We start from the raw sequence: 22,129 nt of genomic DNA on the forward strand, positions 1-22,129 counted from the left end.
GTGTGTGTGACAGCAAAAGGATTCTTATTTCAGGGCAGAGCAGGCAGGAGGAGCCTGTTTGCTTTCTGTTTGCAATCTCAGCAGGATAGCTGGAGGGAGAATGAATGGGAGAGGAAAATCCCATGGATCTTTTCTCTGGAGGCACCCAAGAGTGCCTGTTGTGTTGCAAATGGAGGAGTGAGTCCCCTTTGTGAGGTCTTTGGGAACAACACAGTGGGCTGTGGAAATTACACTCCAAAAGGCATAGGAAATTGAAGTAAATTGAACTAATTATACTCGCAGGTCCTAGCGAAGGAGGTGAGGCAGGGCATGACAGGAACTCCCAGAGAACAGACCCAAGAAGGTAGAGAACCAGAGGGAGGGAAAGCCCGAGGGCAAGTGCCTTTACTGGAGGCCAGGAAAGCTGCTCAGTGTTAGATGTGAAGGGATTTTACTGATTCTTTTGAATGTCACTGGATCAGTCAGGGGAAGGCAAAAAGGGGAACTTAGGGCAGGGAGTAGTCTCCAGGCACTGGTGCACCTGATCGCCTGGGCGTGGTCCTCACAGCCTGTTTGTGGGGATGCTGAGGCATGAGGGGAGGGATATGAAATTTTAAAACCTTTCAACACACCTGTGTCTTCTACTTTAATGAATCCAGGGTAGAATTCTGCTGCCTGACCCTGAATTTGTATGAAACACATTGAAGTATTGAGTAAAAGGGTGAGTATTTGTGGGTGAGGAAAAGCTGTAATATTTGCAAAGTAGCTGCCCTATGCCCAGATATTTGCAGCCATCATGGAAATGTAACTTTATCCTGGTTTTCGCATGCTGCAAACTTAGCCAGAGTGCTGCTACACAGTGTGAATAAGAGCCAAGGTTCAGGATCCCATCTAATCTTTCTCTGTGTGGTTTTAAAATATTCTTTGAAGCCAAGAGGGATTTGGGTGAAGGGAGGTTGGGTGAGGGGGTCAGAGCATCTTCCAGAAGAGAAGCAAGCTTCAATCCCTCCTATCCCCAGAGGAGGCCATGCACTCTGTAGCGGGAGGGGACGGTGAGCTCCAGGGAGCTTTTCTGTCCTGAACTTACTTTGTAGTATAGGGGATCAAACCCAGGGCCTCACACATGCTAAACACACCTCTACCACTGAGCTACACGCCCAGCCCTGTTCTGAATTTTAGAGGTGTGCAGTGCATCCCTGGCTATTTATTGTCCTCTAGGAAAGTTTGACCTTGGACTAGGCTCAGGAAAGGTTTTTGTTTTAATTTTTATTTTTTTCCTCTGTACAATCCTAAATGCCTTTTGTTTTTGAATTGAAAGCACTCTCTAATACCACCATATTTTTCAAAGATTAAATTGTGTGGTGGTGTTTGGAAATCATCAGGAAAGCCCAGGCAGCCTGGATAAATTAGCTTTTTTTTGATATGGATCTCATGGAAAGGCTGGGAGGGGGTGGTTGATTTAACTATTTCTCCTGAGCAGGTAATGTGTGATCCACCATGATGACTAATACTTATTTTACCCTTCTCAGGTGTCACACACTGTGCTGATCACTTAATTCTTGAGAACATCAAATGGTTATGGAGGCAAAGAGGTAGCCAAGGAATCTCTGAGTGCAGATATTTCTCAACTTCAAGGAAGGCCCAGAGAGCAGAATTTTAAGCAATGCACTAGAGTTCAGCAAATGCACAGGTCAGCTTATCACTCCTTTCTCAATGCAAGACATCACTACATTCAGTGGAAAGCCACTTCAATGCATTTGGCTCAGGTATATAGAAGGAGAGCATTGGGAAAGGGCAGGAGGCATTCAAGGGCTGGCAGTGCCTTCAACAACTTTTTGTTGTTGTTTTGTCTGTTTGTGGCGTGCTGGAGATCAAACCTAGGTCCTCATACATGCTAGGCGAGTGACCTACCCCTGAGGCACACCCCAGCCCAGTCGTCTTTTGAACAGCAGTTATTAGGTGTTCATCATGCCAAAAACTGTTTGAGGACTGATACGTTGCTGCTGATGCACCTAATTTAGCGATGTCTTGGATTTGCAGAATGAGTTGACTTCTGAGACCTTCATCTAGGGTCAGGGAAAACAATTCGTGACTGGTGGAGTTTAACAGTAAAAGTTAAAAGACAGGGCAAAATGGGCCAGAGCCCCTCCCAGCCTTAAACATCTACTGCTGCAAAGTACCCTTCTAGGTAGTGTCTCTTCAGCAGAGCACAGATCCCTGCAGAAGGCAAAGCAATTGTGACAGGTACTGAGGGGCTGGAGCAGGGGGCACGTTGGGTAATTACAGGCCTGGTCGAATTACATCAAACTCCCCAGATGCCCCTTAGCACATTCACTGCATCTCTGCAGTTGATTCCGATGATGTCTCTTTCTGGGCTTCTGTTTTCCCCTTTTGTGTCTGTTCCAGATGGAGCTTCTCTCTCAATTTCTCTAGTTGGTAATGAAGTAAGATCCATTCAGATGGGTTTACTCGGTCCTCCTTTTTGAGGTTGGGTGATCCTGCATGAGAGTTCCTTGGTCTCCACTGAAACATTTCACTAAATTAGTCTATTTTTCCTTGCCTCATTGTCTCTGATTGTTTTCTGAGTTGCGACTATTTCAAAAAAATATGTTCCATTTTTCAGGTCTTTATTTCTTTTTCTTTTTTAAAGATATTTTTACATTCACTTGAGAAAAGTCTTTTTTAAATGTATGATCCCACTTTTTTTCTTTTTTGACAATGGTGATGAATTTTATTCAACAGTCAATGAAGCTACAGCAAAATAAATAAAGAGTAGTTGAGTAGTATCACCATCTGTTCAGGTCTTTACTTCTAATGAATGTATCCTGATCTTTAAAAATGCTCTTGGTCTTCTGTAGTTTTCTGAAAAATCTCCTTTCATACCTTAAAAGAAAAATAAACAAGACCTTATGCCATTTGAAGTTATTCAGGAGGTATGCAATGGCGACCTTTAGAAAACAGGGTTTAAACTAAAGTTCAAGCCAACTTTAGATCAGGTCTATGATGGTCCCAGGCACCAATAGAATTGTTTTTGAGAGTTGAGGTGATTTAGGGTTGGCCTAATGGGCAACTGTAGTTTGGATTCTGCCCTAGAGTTATTTGTTTATTTGAGGTTTGCTGTGTATGTGCAGCAGTGTGTGGAACTGGCTTGCAAATGCTGATTTTAACTTCCCAATTCCTTATTCAGTGATGTCACATTGAAATATTGAACTTGGCTACACTGAGAATAGTGTAACTATAGACATTGGCAAATGCTGCAAATCATGCTTGGGGGAGGGGGCAAATTGGAAATAAGCAATTGTAAACATTTCCCAGATAGCACTACATTAGCTTTTCCTAATGAATTTCCCAGAGATGGTTATTTGTCCCTTGGTGAGAAACATACAGAGGTAATGGAAGAGCCAAATTAACCAGGCTAGTTATTCAACCTGTTGTCTTGAAGTAGTTCCAGGTGTGTTGGTCACTGGCTTACTTGATGCCTCCACTTGGATAGTCACAGGCACCCAACTTAACACGTCCAAAGTGGTTACTCTCAGTAAACTGCACTGGAAGCCTCGCTGTGCTCTCATACCTCCTCTCTCACCTCCTCTGCTCCAATCAAATTACGTCCTCCTGACAACACCTCCTGGGGATATACACATTTCTTCCATCTACATGGTATTTGTATTCTCCTCCTAACTACTGGTATCCATCTCTTCTGCTGACTGTACCCTCTTCCAGTCCATTCTCTTGGCAGAATATTTTGAGAATGCAAATTTGCTAATATCATTTCCAGGCACTAACCCCTTTCTTTATGCCCTCCTCCCTACAGAATAAAGTCTAGACCCCATTCAGTGCTTCACAAGGCCATTTCCATCCTCAGAGGCCTGCCTTACCAGCCTGGTCTCTAATTCCTGGGGCAATTTCATTCCATCATCCTACATCTTGATCATACTGAACTCACAAGGCCTGGAATGGACTGGTTTCCTTCTCACATGCTGGTCTCTCTGCCCACAGCTACTTGAGCAAAACAGTGAAGGAAACTGCTTAAAGAAAGTCAGACCCAATTAATTAAGGTGCAAATGGAAGATAAGAATCAGTTTGATAAAATTGGGACTGGGCAGAGAGATCAACATGTAAGAAGGAGAACAGCATTCCAAGGATGGTGATTTTGAGAACCTTAGTTGAGTGCACAGGACCCTCTATGCTTACAACATATGCTATGTCCAAGACTGCTCACTGGAGGCTCTGTGGATATCTCTCTGTGACCCCAAAATGTATATCCCAAATAGGAAATATTAAGAGCCCTTTGGATCTAGCTGTAGTTTTAAGGGCTCCCTGGCATTGAGACTGCCCTCGGACACAGAAGCTAAGACAAATACAGACAATGTTCAGTTTAGTTCTTTCTGACATGTTATAGCCCATGGAAAATACTTCCATTATTCACCCAGAAGTCTCCACATTTAGGTTTAAAGATCAGGGCTAGGGTGGTGTGTAGCTCTTTAGTAGAGTGTGTGCTTAGCATGACTGACATTGGATTCAATCCCCGGCACTGCAAGAATAAAATCAAATAAAACTCAGGGTTTTTATGGAGATTGGTGGTGACAGAAATGAATCATGAGTTTCTGTACATGGGACAAATGCAGAACACATTTGGGGTATTACTGCTACATTTTCAATGAAAGTGGCAACATTTGAGACCTTGTTTATTTTAAAGGATCATATTTGGATTAAAATGTGAGTGGATCAGGTATAACCAGAGAGTGGGCATGTCAAAGAAATACTGGAGCACTTCTCATAATGCTGGCCAGAGAGAGGTGGAACTGGATTAAGGTAGATTGCTGGGTCAGCCTGCCTTCTTCCTCCATGCCGCTCACCATCTGCCACCTCACTGCATCCACTCTGGTGTTTAAACAATTTCCCAGTGCGATCCTTTAAAATAAAGCTTAATATATTCACATCTGGTGGTTTTCCTGCCCTAGTTTATGCTTAGTGTTAGCCTTCATTTTAACAAACTATTTGGTGATTGCTTTGTGTTGCTTTGGAAGAGTTTCTGGATCAGGGATTTGTGCCTCTGTTTGATTGCATTGTGATTGCATTTGCAAGTGACAGAACAGAAAGGAAATCTGAAGTCTGTTTTTATCCTGTGTCTGTGGGTACCAACCCTGGCTGCAGATCAAAAATCAGCTGAGCAATTTTTTTTTTTTTTTAAGTACAGATTGCTGAGCTCTACTCCAGACCTAGGGAACAGAAGCCCAAGGGAGGGAGCTGGGCATTTAGCTGAAAAATCTCCCCAGGAGATTTTTGCAGGAGGTGCAGTGGCACACCTGTAGTCTCAGCTAATTGGCAGGCTGAAGCAGGAGGCTCGCTTGAGTTCAGGAGTTCAAGGCCAACCCGGGCAGTATAGCAAAATCCTGTCTCTTAAAAAAAAAAAAAAAAAAAAAAAAAAAAAAAAAAAAAAATCAGGTGATGCTGATGTGCGGCTAGTACTGTGAACCATGGATACATGTGACTTACAAAAGTCCTATCAGAAATGATCAGCGTGGCCTCTCTTAAAGAATCCTTTCTTCTGTTCTAGCAGATGAGGTTTTTGCTCTGAGTGTTCATAGTATTGAAATATCTGAGTTTACTGTCTAAACATCATGAAAAATGGCTCAATAATAAGGGACTGTGGCGCACAGCATTTGAACTGGAACTGTCATTCACACTGGTTTCCAAAGGTAGAAACTAGTGGCTTCCTGTGAGAAGTCTGTTCAGTCACAGTGTACAGAGAATATTTGTTCCTCTCTTTCCTGCAAAGAGTAGACAGAACACCAGCTTTGGAATCAGGCTGAGTCAGCTTTGAGTCCAGGATCTAACAACTTTTTAGTTGGCCCTATCTTAATTTCCATAACTGTAAAATAGCATAGAATATTTTTCTTGCAGGATTGTTCTGGAGCTCTAAGTCATGCCTGGCATGTAGGAGTTAGTTGCTAATAAATGATTTTACCCTCTTCTCTGGTATAATGCAGATCCTAGGGTTAGTATGGAGTAAGATCCTTGTTTAATGATTTCTGTTTTAAAGCACCACTTTTTTTTTTTTTTTTTTTTCTGATCTGATTTTCCCATTTTATATTTTCCTTAATCATTTAAAAATGGGAATGAAATAGTTTTTTCCCCTTTGGGATGGTAACACTTTTTTTTTAGTGTCTTCTCAAACTAAAAGCATAAAACACCTCGTTTAACTAAAGCAAGCTTCTGGGCACACAAAGGCCACCTTAGATATCCAGATTAGGCTTCTTTCTGTCTCTGCCCATAACAAGCCCCTCCTCCTTCACCTGTGTGCCTCACTAGGGAACACAGTCTCCTCTCCTCTTCTCACTTTGCTCTGCAGCTTTTTAAAATTGATCTTCTGAACCTTGGGGCTTTCTCTAGCACAGCTGCCTTTCAACAAAACTCCTCCTTCGCAAACACTCCCAGGAAAGGTGTTACACACCTCTGCAACTAAGTGAACTGGTTAGATTATTTTGATTAAAACTCTTTTCTTTGACAGGGCAAAATCCCCCTCTGAGGGAGAGGGGAGTCATTGCCATTGATTAAAACATTTCATTTTCAATGAATTTACATTTATGAATTGTAATGTTAGGCCATTTCTCTGGATTTTATTTAAAATAAAAAAAAGCTGCTACATGGTATTATTCAAATACCCTACAACCCTAGAGTGACGTGTGTATTCCTTGTAACCAAGCAGTTTTGACAGATGGCAATTTTAGAAGATGAGAGGAGGTTACCAGATGGAGAAGGGTAGGAGGGGTGTGGGTGGGTGTCTGGGGTGAAAAACCTTCCCAGGAGAACACTTTGGATAGAAAATTAAAAGTGTGGATAAAATGAACAAAAAGATGGAAAAAGGCAGGAGTAATTGGGGGCCTCAAATTGATGAGTATGTGACCAATGATTTGGGCTGAGACTGAAATAGCTGTAAGTCATATTAGAAAAGGGAAGTGCATTAAACTTGAGGCTGTTTAGCCAGAGAGCCGCAGAGCCAAATGAATAAGATGGTTTAAGATGAGGAAATACTCAGAAAAATCTACCATGGAATAGCACTCCTCTCTCCTTGTCAACCAAAATGAATGTGTGACATCCTGGAGTAAATTTCTAAAGGAAAGGAAGAGAGGGAAGAGGTGGGGAGAGACAGAGGAAGAGAGACTAATTCAAAGAAAAAAAATAATGAAATTCAGAACTTGAAAAAATTTAGAGAAGGGATAGAAAGAGATTTTGCTGACACCAACAGTAAGTATGTACACACACACACACACACACACAAAGTTGATAATATAACAGCCAGGAAATCCATTTTCTTTGCAATTAATGCTATAGGAATGGTAGTGCCATCAGGAATGATTACATTAGTGACAGTCAGACAAGGTCAGAAAGCTCTGACTTGTGGATGAAATGGATCCAGATTCCATCTCAGTTCGGTTGGAGTTTCTATTTCCCTTTTCTGCCTAACAGGGATAGCAGTGCACCCCCACTCAAAAGGTGGCCAGAAGGGTGAAATGAGAGATTCCACTGAACATTTAATAGGTCTGTGGGTCTCAGCCAATGTGTAACGATGCACTGGTGTCCTCAAATTCTTTTTAGGGCTGTCCCTTATGCACTGTGAGCCTAACAGACACCAACTATTTGCCAGATTTTGAAATCCAGTCCAACACTTAGGCTAATGGGACTATGACTTGCTATGATTTGCTATGTATTGTTTTTTTGTTTTTGTTTTTTTCCTCTTGAAAAAAAATTATGTGTTTACTGGGCCATGTGAGAACTTTGCCTCCTGAGCTGTCAAGATGGTATTCAGCTCTTTTCAACGGTAACAGAGAGTAGAAGGGTATGGGGGTGGGAATCAAGTAAATACTGTGAAAATCATGGATGCTTTTACAGACAACTTGCTATTAAATGATATGTTCAAATGGAGCACTGGATAAAGTAGCCACATGACTTCTTGAAGTTCCTACTAGTTCTCATGGCCAAAAATAAATTTCTTGGGATGCTTCATATTGCTTTGATTTCATCATGACCTTCCCTGAAGCCTATGCTTAAATTTTTTTTTTTTTTTTTTCGCTTTGGGCCTAGCATTAAGCATTTATGGCCTGGTGTTATCTGTAACCTGGAAAAGGGGAATTAAAGTTGCAGATGGAGTTAAAGTTGCTCATCAGCTGACTTTAATATAGACAGATTATTCTGGAACATCTGGATGGGTCCTGTTTGAACACAGCATTCTAAAAAGTGGAAGAGGAAGGCAGAAGGGTAAGTCAGAGCAATTCAGAAGGACCCAACCTGCCTTTGCTGGCTTTGAAGACAGAGGAAGGCACTATGAGCCAAGGTATGTGAGTGGCTTCTAGAAGCTGGAAAAAGCAAAGAAAATGATTCTGCTGTAGAGTCTCCAGAAGGAACAGTCTAGTTGATACCTTGATTTTAGTCCAGTGAGATTCATTACAGACTTCTGACCTCCTGCATTGTAAGATAATAAATTCTATCATTGAAGCTACTAAATTGGCAGTAATGTGTTGCAGCAACCATTGGAAGCTAATACAATTTGTGTCTCCTACAATGTTAGCTCGGTCAATACAGTAGCATCAGACAGGGGTCTGGGTTCTAAAAATGAGGCCCCGGCTGCTCATAGAGGTCCTGGCTGGCGCCTTCATGCCAAGACCTTCCCAGCTAGTGGGGAGATGACCATGCAACTAAGGACCTCTGGCTGGAGGAGCATGAACTGCCTCCTGGAGGAATTTCTCTATCCTTCCACACCCTCCAGCACATTCGCACTTCCTGTTTTGGTCCTTCATTTATCAGAAATGTCTTTCCCTTTCTGAGAAAAAGCCCACTTGACCATGTAGAGAAAAGCTGTTCAGGAAGCACGTACCAAGGTTTCATTTTGAAAACCTTAACGTGAGCACTGAGGTTGGAAACCTCAAAGACCCCCAAGTTCAGTAATGGTTTAGAGAACTAGTAAGCATGAAATGTCCTAGGGTAAACCTTCAGAAACTAGTGTTCAAAATATATATTCCAAGTCAGGCACAGGAGTACATGCTTGTAATCCCAGCTACTCAGGATGCAGAGGAAGGAGGATTGCAAGTCTGAGGCCAGTCTAGGCAATTTGGCAAGACCCTGTCTCAAAATAAAATTTAAAGATGGCTGGGAATATAGCTCAGTAGTAGAGCACCTCTGGATTCTGTCCCCAGCACAACAATAAATAAATACATGCATAAAAAATGAGTGAAGTCTTTCAAGAGGCCGCTGTCGCCTGTGGTCGTTTTCCGTCAGCTGTGGTCAACCCTACCATGTTCTTCCACATCGCCGTTGAGGGCCAGCCCTTGGGTGGTGTCTCCTTTGAGCTGTTTGCAGACAAAGTTCCAAAGACAGCAGAACATTTTCGTGCTCTGAGTACTGGAGAGAAAGAATTTGATTATAAGGGTTCCTGCTTTCACAGAATTATTCCAGGATTTATGTGCCAGGGTGGTGACTTCACACACCATAATGGCACTGGCGGCAAGTCCATCTATGAGGAGAAGCTTGATGATGAGAACTTCCTCCTGAAGCATACAGGCCTTGGCATCTCGTCTATGGCAAATGCTGGGCCAAACACAAACAGTTCCCAGTTTTCCATCTGCACTGCCAAAATGAGTGGTTGAATGGCAAGCATGTGGTCTTTGGGAAGGTGAAAGAGGGCATGAACATCCTGGAAGCCATGGAGTGCTTTGGGTCCAGGAATGGCCAGACCAGCAAGAAGTTCACCATCACTGACTGTGGATGATTCTAATATACTTGACTTGTGTCTATCTTAATCACCAAACCATTCCTTCTGTAGCTCAGGAGAGCATCCCACCACCCCATCTGCTCGCAATATCCCATAGTCTTTGTGCTCTCGCTGCAGTTATTTGGGTTCCATATTTTCCTTATTTCCCTCCCAAGTCTAGCTGGATTGCAGAGTTAAGTTTATGGATCATGAATAAAAACTAAATGACAAAAAAAAAAATGAGTAAATAAATAAAATGTGTATTCCATCCTCCACTCTAAAAGAAAGACAAGTAATTTTTGAAAACTCCTTGGGGTTAAAGACCTGCTGTTCAATCATATTTTTCCTCCTGGGATTCACTTTCATAGAACTCTCCCTCCTTAGCATCTTGTACCTGGAGTGGCCCTGAGGTTTATGAAAGGGCTGGATTTCAGCCTTAGGGTTGTATAAGTGTAATGCGGGGCATGTTGGAGTCATTTACATGAATGAGAAGCATGGCTAAGGGCACTGGGAGGCTCTTACCTAAATGTGAAAAGAAGGATTTCAGGTTATCTAGTAGAACCTCACTGCCTGGCCACAGGACTTCAGGCAGCACCAAGTTATGTTTGACTGATGCTGGTGGGGGTGGGGGTGAGCAACTTCAATACTCTTCTAGGAGGAACAGGCCTGCAGGTCTTTCAGAATGTCTTAGTTTTCAGTGGGTTAATGATAAAATTTTAGATTTTCAGGGAAAACTGAATTTTGAGTAAAGCAGAGACCCTGGAGTATACCATAAGGGGAGGCAGAGAATTACACAGTAATTGTATTAATGTGATAAATGATAAATATTAGGAGTTGCTTTCTCTCTCTCTTTCTTCCAATTTCCCCTCTCTCTTTCTTTCCTTGATTTTTCTTCTCTCTGCAGGATCAGAAGCTTCGTGAAGAGAGATGATGCGTTTTACTTCCTGTTTTCCCCTGAGGGCCTCACCTTGTAAGGGGCTCCCTGCATCTTAATTATTCTACTCTCAGCTATGAGTCTTTTTTGAATGTATTTCATTTTCTGCTTTAACTCGAGGGTGGAGTGACTAGTTTATATTTTGGAAGAACTCCTGAACACAGGGCAGTTAAGTCTTTCACGGAGAAATATCACACGGAGGGGAAGATTAAGGGCCAGGCTTTCAGGATCTCCTCTGACTATAAAGCCAGAGCCTATTTGCAAAGCCCGTGGGAGTACTTCCAGAGGCTCTGAGAAGAAAGCCAGCGTTAACCAGAAAGCCCTTTAATGCTGTGTATTATTTGTTACGGGGGGGGGGGGGGGGGGGACACGACTAAAAAGAAAGAACTGAACTGACGGAAATATTCCCTTCCCAAGTGGAAGGCGTGCTTCTCCTTACCGCTGTGAGCAGTGGCAGGCGTCACCAGGCCTGCAGCAAACATCCGGGAGCCTCTGGTATTAGGCAGGATGTTCGGATGCCAGCTTCATGGAGGAAAGAAACAATGGTTGTTTAATTTGCTTTTTATAGCAAAGCCCATTTGGGAAGAATGAAGACAGGAGGATCTCAGAAGGGCTTCCTTTCCCCGAGGCTTGGCCCATCTGCTCCGTGGAGAGGCGATGTGCTGATTCAGGAAGCCCCGCCAGGGAGCCCGGGCGCGCCTTGACCGGGATGCTGCTGGCCGGCGCGCTCGTGGCCGGGAACAACTGGCGTGCTCCCGGGAGCAGGGGCTTTGCTAGGGCTCCTTTCGAAGGGCGGCACAACTAACTATTCTCCGGGGATTACTGGAACATATGTTCCGTGACCACCGTAAGCATCCATTTTCTAACAAAGCCTCTTTCATAGGCTCTTGTTGGGGGAAAGAAAGATAACCGATGCTCACCCCTGCAAGAGCTTAAGCATTTCAGAAAAATTAACCAAAATATTTCTAAGTATTATCTTTATTCCTTTTAAAACAGGTTCAGGAGATAAAATGTAAACATTCATAAATGCGTTGGGTCATTGATATGAATATAAATTTTTAAACACCACGAATTGTAGCTACTATTTTAGTGTTTTAAATACTATATTGGAAATTCTGGAATACCCACCTTCTAGAAGCTGCTGTGCTTTTTGAGTTCATGAAACTACGTTTCATTATCTTTTACCTTCTTTTTTTCCCCCCTTCTTTCATTTTTTTGTCTGGTGTTGGGGACTGAACCCAGAGGTGCTCAACCATTGAGCTGCATCCACAGAACTTTTTAGTTTTAATTTTGAGACAGGATCTGGCTAAACTGCCCAGGCTGGCCTTGGACTTGCAATTCCCAGCCTCAACTTCCAAGTAGCTGAGATTATAAGTGTGCGCCACAAAGCTGGACATCTTGCACCTTCTTTCCCTTTCTTATTGCTTAAACATTTTTTTGGAGTCAGTCTAGAAATGCTTTCCTAGAACCCACCCCCCCAACCCCCATCTACTGAAACTAATAAATGCTATTGTCACAAGCCAAATAAGAATCAGCAAGCTCTGGAAAGAACCTGAGTTTCCTATGAACTTAACTGATAGCCCTTCAGGCTGTTCACAGACTTGGTTTTGTTTTTTTACCTAGAGGTTCCTGCCAGTCTTGCTAAGGATTTTGCATCAGTAACCTCCAGATAAGGAAGGCATTTTAGACTGTGAGAGGCTGAGCCAGGGGTCTTTACTGAGTGGCTCTGATTAAGTTCAGGGTTTGAAGGTGCCAGCAAGATCTTTCTGGGAGAAGATCTCTTCGTTGGGAGCATAGGCCCCAAACTCGGTAGCATTTGCCACACTGGTTGACAGTGTTGTGTCTAGCATGGACTTTCCCTCCTCAAGGTGGAGACAAAACCAGTTGAAGTGCACTTCCTCTTCCTCATATTTTCACTTAGATGCACAACACATACCCACGTGAGTACCTATGCAAGATAATGATCTTTTCAGTACCTTAGATGACATCATTTGGGGATTTGTTGAGTGAATATCAGCCGCCACCCAAGTGCTATTGATAAAGAGGAGATAACAGAGTGAAAATATTTGTCATACAAGTCTCACTATTATTCTTAGTCATCTACATTTTGAAGTGGTAGTGGGGTAAAGTATACTCTCATGACTGCTCTAGACATAATGCATGGAAAATTCCTAGGCCATTTAGATGACCCTTCAAGATTCAGAGGGTTAGGGATCCCTGCTAATCTTCTGGTCTTCTTTTATGTCTCTGTGTGGTTCCTTCTCTGGACATACAGAGTGATAAATGAAGATCTCAGTTTTGGAGAGATGTTTTCAGAGAATCATGCCTGATTGTACAAATTCTATTTCATCTGGCTACATTCCTCTCATGGGTGAGTCCTGCCCAAGCTGCCAGTCATTGATCTTAGTACTGACCTTCCATGGAACCTACAGCAGGGCACTTGAAAATATTTTTGTGCCTCAATTTTCCTTCTTTATTAGCACTGTCCAATACAAATAGAAAAAAGATACACTAAAAACAAAGCCAGCAAAGCACGGTGGCACACACCTGTAATCCTAGCAGCTCGGGGGCTGAGGCAGGAGGATTGCAAATTCAAAGCCAGCCTCAGCAATTTAGTGAGGAACTGAGCAACGCAGTGAGACTCTGTCTCTAAATAAATACAAAATAGGGTTGAGGATGTTGCTTAGTGGTTGAGTGCCCCTGAGTCCAATCCCTAGAACCCTCTCCCCCCAAAAAAATGCCAGACCCAAAAGACAAATCCTGTATGACCTCACTTGTACATGTAACCTAAATAAGTCAAACTTCTGGAAACAAAGAGTAGACAATAGTTAAAAGAGCCTGGAAGTCAGGGGGAAATGGGGAGATAAGGGTGAAACAGTGTAAACTTATAATAAATTATAAGATGAATAAGTTTTGGGGATCTCAGATTCCACATTGGTGGTGAAGGATTTGTAAAGAAAAGGACTAAAAAGAAATAAGTGGAATTAATTTGAATATGTATTATTTAAATATACTTCCAAATTATCATTTTAAAATCTATTTTAAAATTGAGACATTTTACATTTTTTTATTTCATGCCTAAGTCTTTAGCATTTATTGTATATTTTATACATACAGTACATCTTAAGTCAGCCTGACCACATAGTAAGTGCTCAATAACCATGTGTGTCTGGTAGACAGAGCAGATCTACATAATAGAGGACGTATCTTTGCTTTTTGAAGAGTATTATGTAGTATTTAGAGCTCATTGAATATCTGCTTTAAATAATTTCACAGGTACAAATAAGAAATCATAGTGGTGTCAAGAAAAAAGATGAATAGGAAAAAAGATGAATAGGTTTTTTTTTTTTTTTTTTTTTCTCTCTTTATGGGCTGGAAGCTCAGGAAAACTTCAAAAGATCAGCTGGTGGGCTGGGGATGATGTAGCTCAGTGGTAGAGTGCTTGCTTAGCATGTGCAAGGCCCTGGTACTGATAAAAAAATAAAAAGAAAGAAAGGAAGATAGGAAGGAAGGAAGGAATAAATAAATCAGGGAGGACTCTGTCTTAGTCTATTTTCTGTTGCTGAGATAGGGTAATGTATAAAGATTAGAGGTTTAATTAGCTCATGATTCTGGAGGTTGGGAAATTTAAATACATGATACTGGTATCTGGTGTGGCCTTCTTCCTTCACCATAACATGGCAGAGGGCATCCCATGGTGAGACAGAGCAAATATGCCAGAGAAAGCTCACTTTTATAACACAGTCACTCCTTCAATAACCCATTAATCCATAAATAGTTTAATTGATTCTCGATGACTTATGATCCAATCACCTCCCAAAGTCCCAACCTCCAAATACTCTGAACAGATGATTTTGGGGATTACATTTGCAACCTATGGATACTGGAGGAAATACACAAACCGCAGTAGGATCCTGTGAATTACAAGAGACCACTGAGGCAAGATCTCGAATAGGTCAGGGAAGTCCGATATGGAAAGGTGGATCCTATGGAACTGGCAAAATCAGCATATTAAAAACCACGAGCATACCCTGTGATGACCCATTCTACTTTGAGAGATATTTTACCATTTCGTCCAAGTAGCCACTTAGATGTTATTAAGAAGTAGTCTTAATAATTTAATAATAACTCAACTCTGATTGAGTTGCTCAGAGTTTGAGTTGGTACTTAGTGATTGAGGCATGTTAAATGAGATGCTGATATGAAGGGTTGGCCAAAGAGACAAGTATAGACAGGAAGGTGATAACTTTAAGGACAGCCAGCAAATCTATCATTGACTTTGCAGTCTTGTCCAAGGCAGAGGGCATTCTTGCCTGGTGGTACACCTGGTGGCATTCTAGGCTGCTTGGAGAAAGACTTGTCAATGGAGGAGGCTGGCTCAGCCAGCAGCCTCCATCTGGTAAAGATCTCTATCAGGTTGACCCCATACCCTCTGCTTGGATAGCATGAAGATCTAACCCTTGTCTGATACCTACTGTGTGCTAGGCTTTTCAACAATTCTTATGTAAAGCAGATTGTATTAGTTTTCAAGGGAAACTGTAACAAAAGACCACAGACTGGGTGGTTTAAAAAGCAGAAAATGATTTTTTAAATTGTTTTGGAGCCTGGAAGTTGAAGATCAAGGTGCAGGCAGTCTGTGCGAACGTGTCCCTGGCATCTCTTCCTTTGCTTATAAGGACACCAATCATATTGTATTTAGGCTGCAAACTGATGACCTCATTTTAACTCAATCACCTTTTTAAAGACTTTATCTTAAAATACAGTTACATTCTGAAGTCTTGGGGACTGGGAATTCAATATATTAACTTTGAGGTGATACAATTCATATTGTGGATATTTCCTATTTTTAGGTGAGAACACTGAGGTGCATTCAGGGTAAGTGACTTGCTTGGGATCAATAAACTCAGTGAAATTTCACTTTGGGTCTCAATTTGGTGTCCTTTACACATGAACACTTTGTCTCTTGAGCCAAAGTGGTACATTTAGCCCTAAGACATTTAGAAAATTCACATTTTTTATTGCCTACCAAGATTACCGGGGGAGTGCAAGGTGACCTACGGAAGTGGTGGGAGGCACAGAGACAGCTGATGGGATAATGCAGCAGAAGCAGTTTGGGGATTGTAATCTGGGTGTGAGTCTTGGCCCTGTCATTTACTGGATGTGTTGCCATGGTCAAGTGTGCACTCTCTCTTAGGTTGACTAATATTTATTAAATGCTAGTGCTTGGCATTGAGCATTTATCTTCTCATCCTATGTTCACAACCACCTATAACCATCCTATCCTATATGGCTATTAGTACTGTATCTACATTACAGTTGAGGAAAGAATCTCAGAGAGGTGAAGTGACTTATCCAAGATTATGAAGCCAATAAGGTCCAGAACCAAGACTACAGCCAAGTCTGTGGATTCCAAAGCCCGTTCAATTAATCATTACCAACTTCAAAAATGAGGTTCAGGGTTACAAAATCTACACAATCTTAGTTTTATAAGACAGGAAATTCTGGGATTTAAAGTAAAATCTCACAGGTTTTAAATGTTGACTAATGCAAGTTAGGGAACTTCGAGTTCACTGTGTTTCTCTTACTTCCAAAATGGGAAGGTTGAACTAGATAAACCTGAAGTTCTTTGCCTGTTCTGATAGTTTGTGAAACTCTGATGCTGTTTTGAATTTATGAAAGATTTTGGTGAATATGGCAGAACTGCTCAGCATTTGGGATTTGAATGATTGGTTTTGAATCTATGCCTTGACACTTGGTAGCAATATGAGAAGGCAAATTATTTCATTTTTCTTAGTCTTAGTTTCCCTGTCTGGAGGCTGGAAATTATACTAGGCATTAATGTGAATGTTGAGATAATATTTAAGTACCTGGAGAATGCCTTGCTGGGCAATCAGAAATTTTTTAGTGCCACCAACAAACACAATGTCCCTCTCCATAGGATAGTGCCTTTGCAAGAAGAGGGCCTGAATGGTAATTACTACCTGAAAGTCCCATGTACCCAAGGGTCTGCTATTTTAACTCTAGTTTTGGAATCTTCAAGAGTTGCTTTTTTAAAAAAAAATCGCCAACTCTTTTGTGGGAGGGATTAACCACTACCTTAGCAGGCATTACTTGGGAATTTTTTTTTAAAGCAGGGATTTGTACTCAGGGGTGATTAACCACAGAACCACATCCCCAGCCCTTTTTTAAAAATTTTTTATCTTGAGACAGGATCTCAGTAAATTGCTTAGAGCTTGCTAAGTTGGGGAGGCTGGCTTTGAACTTGTGATCCTCCTGCCTCAGCCTCCCAGGTACATTGCTTGACACTTTTTATTTCTCTCAACAAGAATTCAGTGAGCTCCTAATGAATGTGGTGAAGGCAAAGTGCTTTTCAAGCTCTGGAGAGTTTTCGAGATGCCACTTCTAGAGGGTACAGTGGAGTTGGCGTGGGATGGTAAGGAATCTGCCTTTTCACTCCTCTCTGGGATGCTGAGGCACACAGTCTGCAGACTATAAGGCCTGGTGTAACTTCGCTATATGACAGCTGGTTACCTGCCCACCTAGAGGAGCCTCCTGAACTGCTCTGGCCCCTCACTGGTGCAGCTTCCCCACAGCTCAGCCACACCTGGGCAGACCATCAGTCAGAGAAGCCTGCAAGGCAGCCAGGCCAGGGAGGAACAGCAGATAGATTTGATCGTCCTGACTGGATTCTTTCCAGCAGAACCAGCCCATTCATTTTTAATAACTTAATAACTTAAAGGAATAAAAGAGGATCGTTTAAGTGTCCCGAAATAAGCAATAACAGCTTATCATACATATAACATAGAACATGGGAATATGAGGTGTACTGACCCTTCAGGACCCTAGGTACCATAAATAGCTCAGTGTGCACAGGCTGCCCTGAAGGGTTTCCTTTCCTACAGGGACCCTGGGCAAGCGGACGGTTTTGCCAGTAATGAAGGCACTAGTATACGTGTGGCCAGGCACCATCAGTCATTTCTCGGCTTCCCACCCACGCACCCCTGTGGGGCGGATGTGTAGGTATCCCCTCTCCCTTGCTGAGTCAAGCCCTCAAAGAATCAAGAGAGAGGATGTGGCCTGAAGCCCCAAGCCCAAGCCCAGGGTCTGATACCTGTTTGATTCAGAGAAGCTCCAGGTGGCTGTACTTCTGGTGGTTGGAGCTGGAGTCTGGGCTGCGACAGGTTGGGCAGGGGTTTTTCAGGCAATATCTAGAGGAGATTTTGGGAGGGTCCAAGGAAACCACAAGGTGTACTCTGGAGGCAGATCTGAGGTGTGGGGGCAGAAACAGCCTGGGGGTTCTCTCTTTCCTTTCAGCCTGAATGCAGCAAATACCACAAGCTTTTTTTAGAGACTAGATAAATTTGCATCCTTCTCCCCAGCCCCACCCCCAAGCCAGAGGAAGTGCTGGAGGAAGTAAGGTATTAAAAGAATATGGGGGAGGGATGCTCTGGTCCAGGAAGAGGGACTCTTCCGCTTGCTTTCCTTGTAGCTAGAAAGCCCCCCCAGTCCCTCACCTTTAAGATCTTAACCCCCTAAGGATGTGGCTCAGTGATATGCAAAGTTAGAGTCCATTATTTATCTATGAAAGCCCCCACCTCTAATACTGAGCTTCAAAAGGATCGTTACAATTTGCCCAACAATTCAGTTCCCATTCCCTGGGATCACTAGTGAATAGCAGCAGCTGCTCCTTACCCTGAAAGTAGAAAATCCACCCAGCAGCACCTGGTGTGTTGATCACTCTGAGGGAGGAGGATTGAGGGCCTCCGTTGGGCCTTCCCTCCTTGCCTTGGGAGGGTGGACGAGCTGGTCTTTGATGCCTTCCTTATTTCTGCACTTCCACCCAACTCAACTCTCCTTCAGAAATCCAGTGAAGTGATATATATTTAAAAGACAAATCTCAAATTATGCTGTCTATAGAACTAAATCACTGCGAAGGAAGCAGTTAAATTACTGGAGGACATTAGAGGTCACGGTGTGGAGAAGCCCATAGTAAGTGGGAGGAAACTACTTTGGAAGAGACTGGTATCAGTGCTAAGAAACTTCGGGTATATATCCAAACTATTTTTCATCAAACTTGAAAATATAAACCTGTATGTCAGAGATTGTCAGAAGGGATTCCCTGATCTCCTACTCTCCCTGTATTTAGTGGGAGTCCTGGATTACCAAGACCTCTTCTTAGCTTGATTTCCATTAGGAATTCCCTCATGCTGAGCAAATCTGAATTTTAGTAGCATGTGGTCCCATTGTGGCGCACTCAGCCTTCCGCCATCCCATCTCCTTTGAGGTTCCTTTCCCTGATCTCTGGTCCTCATTCATTACAACCTGGATTGACTCCCTACTTGCTCCAAATTCCTTCCCCCTTCCTACTTCCTCTGAGGCCTTGCTGTATAGACCAGCATGCCAGAAAAGTCAGCTTTTGCCCCCAACTTGTTTTCACGAGCCCACCAAGCACTTGGCAAAGTGAAGACTTTCCCATGAACACCATCTGTCCTTGTTAGTGTGCACTGCGGGGAGGGGGCATGGAGGAGGAAAACAGCCCACTACACACATGGCAGGTATATCCCAAATTTTTGGTCCACTAGAACAACTTGAGCCTGTGACACTGCAAAAATTCCAATCTTCCTCCACCTCTGTAGTTTTGAGGCTCTCTCAGGCAATGTGGAGAAAAGCCCCTAACTCATCATTTTGCTCTCCAATCCCATTCCTTGAGTACTCTTGCTGGTTAACTCTGGCTGTTTTGCCCTAGCAACCAATCTATGCTGCAGAGGCCCCCTCCACTCAGCTTCTCCTTCCCGTTCCCCAAGGACTGACTAGCACATTCACTACTGACCATCTCACACCTCCACCCTAGCCTGCTCCCATCTTGTCCAGATCAGCTCACCTCCTGCCCAGAGTCCTTTTTTTTTGGGGGGTGGGTAACTGGGGATTGAACTCAAGGGCACTCAACCATTGAGCAACATCCCCAGCCCTGTTTCTTGTTTTATTTAGAGATAGGGTCTCTCTGAGTTGCTCAGCGCCTTGCTTTTGCTGAGACTATCTTTGAACTCGCGATCCTCCTGTCTCAACCTCCGGAGCCTCTGAGATTACAGGTGTACGACATGGTGCCTGTCCTGCCAGAGTCTTTTCCCCCTCCCTGTCTCCTGGCCCTAGCCAGAGGAAGCAAAGTTGCCTTCATGACATAAATAATTTCTGAAAGACCTCCCAGTCCAAAGTGAAGATAGATTTTTCACTTAACTCCTTAGTCTGAAGCAATGTCATTTGGATTATACCCCTGGCTTTTCCACAGCAAGACTTGCTGGGAAAAGGAGGTTGTCCCCATTCAGATTCTGCAGAATTCTACAGAAACTGAATGCAGAAGCAGTCACAGCTTTTTTTCCACCCCCAATGTTTTAATTTTAAAGGTTTTAAATATACAGAAAACTCATAGACTAATTCAATGAATAAATGCCCACATAACCTGTACCTAGACTAAACAAATGCCAGGCTTGTGGTGTGTTTGCCTGGATCCTTTAATAAGAAATTGCAGACTTGATACTTTATCCCTGAATACCTCAGCTTGCATTTCCCAAGAATAAGGGCATTTTATAAACTTCGACATCATTAACGCCTAAGAACAAGAACAGCAAGAAGTACAAACATCCAACACAACAGCTTTTAAGATAGCACTTTCATTATTTTTTTCTGATCTTCTTCCTTCACTCTGTAGGCCACGCTTAGTGGGCTATGTTGTCGGTGCTTGGGGAGGCCAGGCATTCCCCCATACAAATGTGGAAACAAGGTTGTGGATCAATGTAGGATCGACTCATGATCAGAGCAGAGATGTGCAAAGTTATCTTAAAAGGCATAAACACTGCCATCCAGATTGAATGTATTAACATATCTAAAGAAAAACCCAGTTCATCGGAAAGGGCCAGAGGCAGATATTTGGACGTTCATCATGTGCAGCTAAGACTTCCTGCTCTTCAGGATTTAATCAGTCAGCTGGGGATTTTAGCTTTTTGTTTGATAAAACAAAATACATGCTTTTCAAAGGAAATCCAAAAATGTCGATCAATGTCAGTGTGTTCTGAATGGAGCTCAGTACTTCTGATCCCTGGGAGGGAGGAGAGGCCCAGAGTGAATATTCCAACTTACCAGAATTACTCTCCCTGTGGCTCTAAAAGTGGGAGTAGCACCTCATTTTCTGGGGGTACACTCCATGTTTGGTGAGCTGTCTCCATTGTGAACATGTTAGAAAAGGGTGTCTGTACGGGGGTGGGTGGGGTGATGGTGTTGGATATTGGCGAGGCATCCAAATATGCATATTTTTGACAGGACCCTTAAGTATTCTGAGTAACACTTTGAAAAGCTGCTCAGGGTGGGAGACAGGTAAAGTACATTTCTACAAAATACATAGACTCCTGAACTTCACGGATGGTGTTACATCCTAATAAACCCATTATAAGCTGAAATATCCTAATTGAAAGTGTGTTTAATACCAAACACATGTGTTTGATACCAAACCTATCAAATATCATAGATTGAGCCTAGCCTGCCCGAAAGGTGCTCAGAGCTCTTACAAGAGCCAACCATTAGATAGAATCATCTAATGCAAAGCCTGTTTTATGTAAAGTGTAATTAATCTCATGTAATGTATTGAATACTGAGTTGAAAGAGAAAAACAGTGATTATATGGGTGCACTCACTATTGCAAAGTGGAAACATCTTAGGTCAGGAACATCTGTACTTTTTTTTTCTTAATTGAGGAGAGCTGGCAGTTTCCCTAGGAGGGTTTGAAGGTGACTTTTGAGGGACTCTGGGAAAGAATAGAGGAATTTCTGTTTAAAGGACCAATTTGTAACTATTTGGGTTTTGACTGGATGTGTCATGATGGTTGTGGGCAATACTTGGGTCACATGCCTAGTGGCCATGTCAGTCTGGGATTCTTTTACTTATGATAGTGTCTAATGAGGAGTCATGCCTAGATCTTTCTGGAAGAGAGCATGAATAGCCTCTGTTTGCTCCCTCCATCATGTTTTTTGATGGGTCCAGCAGGGCAGCACGCCATGTCCTGCTGCCTAGAGGGAGGTTTCTAGGGCTCATGGATACCTGGGGGAACCTGGGTCTTATCAGTGGCCACCAAAGTGGCACACGGTTTCATCTTTCATTTACTCCAACTGATCACATGAAAAACTTAAATTATAAGCCTAAAATTATCCATGTGATTAGTGTAAGGAGTCTATTCATCAGCTAACAGTCTGATAGCCTCTAAAGGAAGCCTCAAAACCCAGAGAATAAGAGCTGTAATGTGAAACTCAGGAAGATTTTTCTAGGACATCTGCCAGCTAAAAAACATCATCCAAATATGGTGTTTACTTCCAAGGGTGAGGCAGGGAAGAAAGGAAGGAAGGATGGATGGAAGGGTTGCCATTAAGTCGTTTTTTAAGGAGTCTCTTTGTCTAGTCGTGAAGTTTGTGTTCTAAGACTTA

At 42.7% G+C, this 22,129-nt stretch overlaps 1 long non-coding RNA gene and 1 pseudogene across 2 annotated transcripts in view; one reads left to right on the top strand and one right to left on the bottom strand.

The window, feature by feature from the left end:
• Window positions 1-2,599: 2,599 nt before the first annotated feature.
• The window catches only part of LOC306660705, a 56,986-nt gene continuing 37,456 nt past the window's right edge, over window positions 2,600-22,129 (bottom strand). Inside the window, exon 4 of the long non-coding RNA XR_013763721.1 lies at window positions 2,600-2,862. This is a non-coding gene — a long non-coding RNA (uncharacterized lncRNA). The remainder of the gene's footprint in view (window positions 2,863-22,129) is intronic.
• LOC306660956 (peptidyl-prolyl cis-trans isomerase A-like) lies at window positions 9,257-9,946 on the top strand (annotated as a pseudogene). Its single transcript has one exon. The product of its transcript is annotated as a peptidyl-prolyl cis-trans isomerase A-like (transcript).

Source organism: Sciurus vulgaris, assembly GCF_902686455.1.
Source record: "Sciurus vulgaris genome assembly, chromosome: 5".
NCBI classification, from domain to species: Eukaryota; Metazoa; Chordata; class Mammalia; order Rodentia; family Sciuridae; genus Sciurus; species Sciurus vulgaris.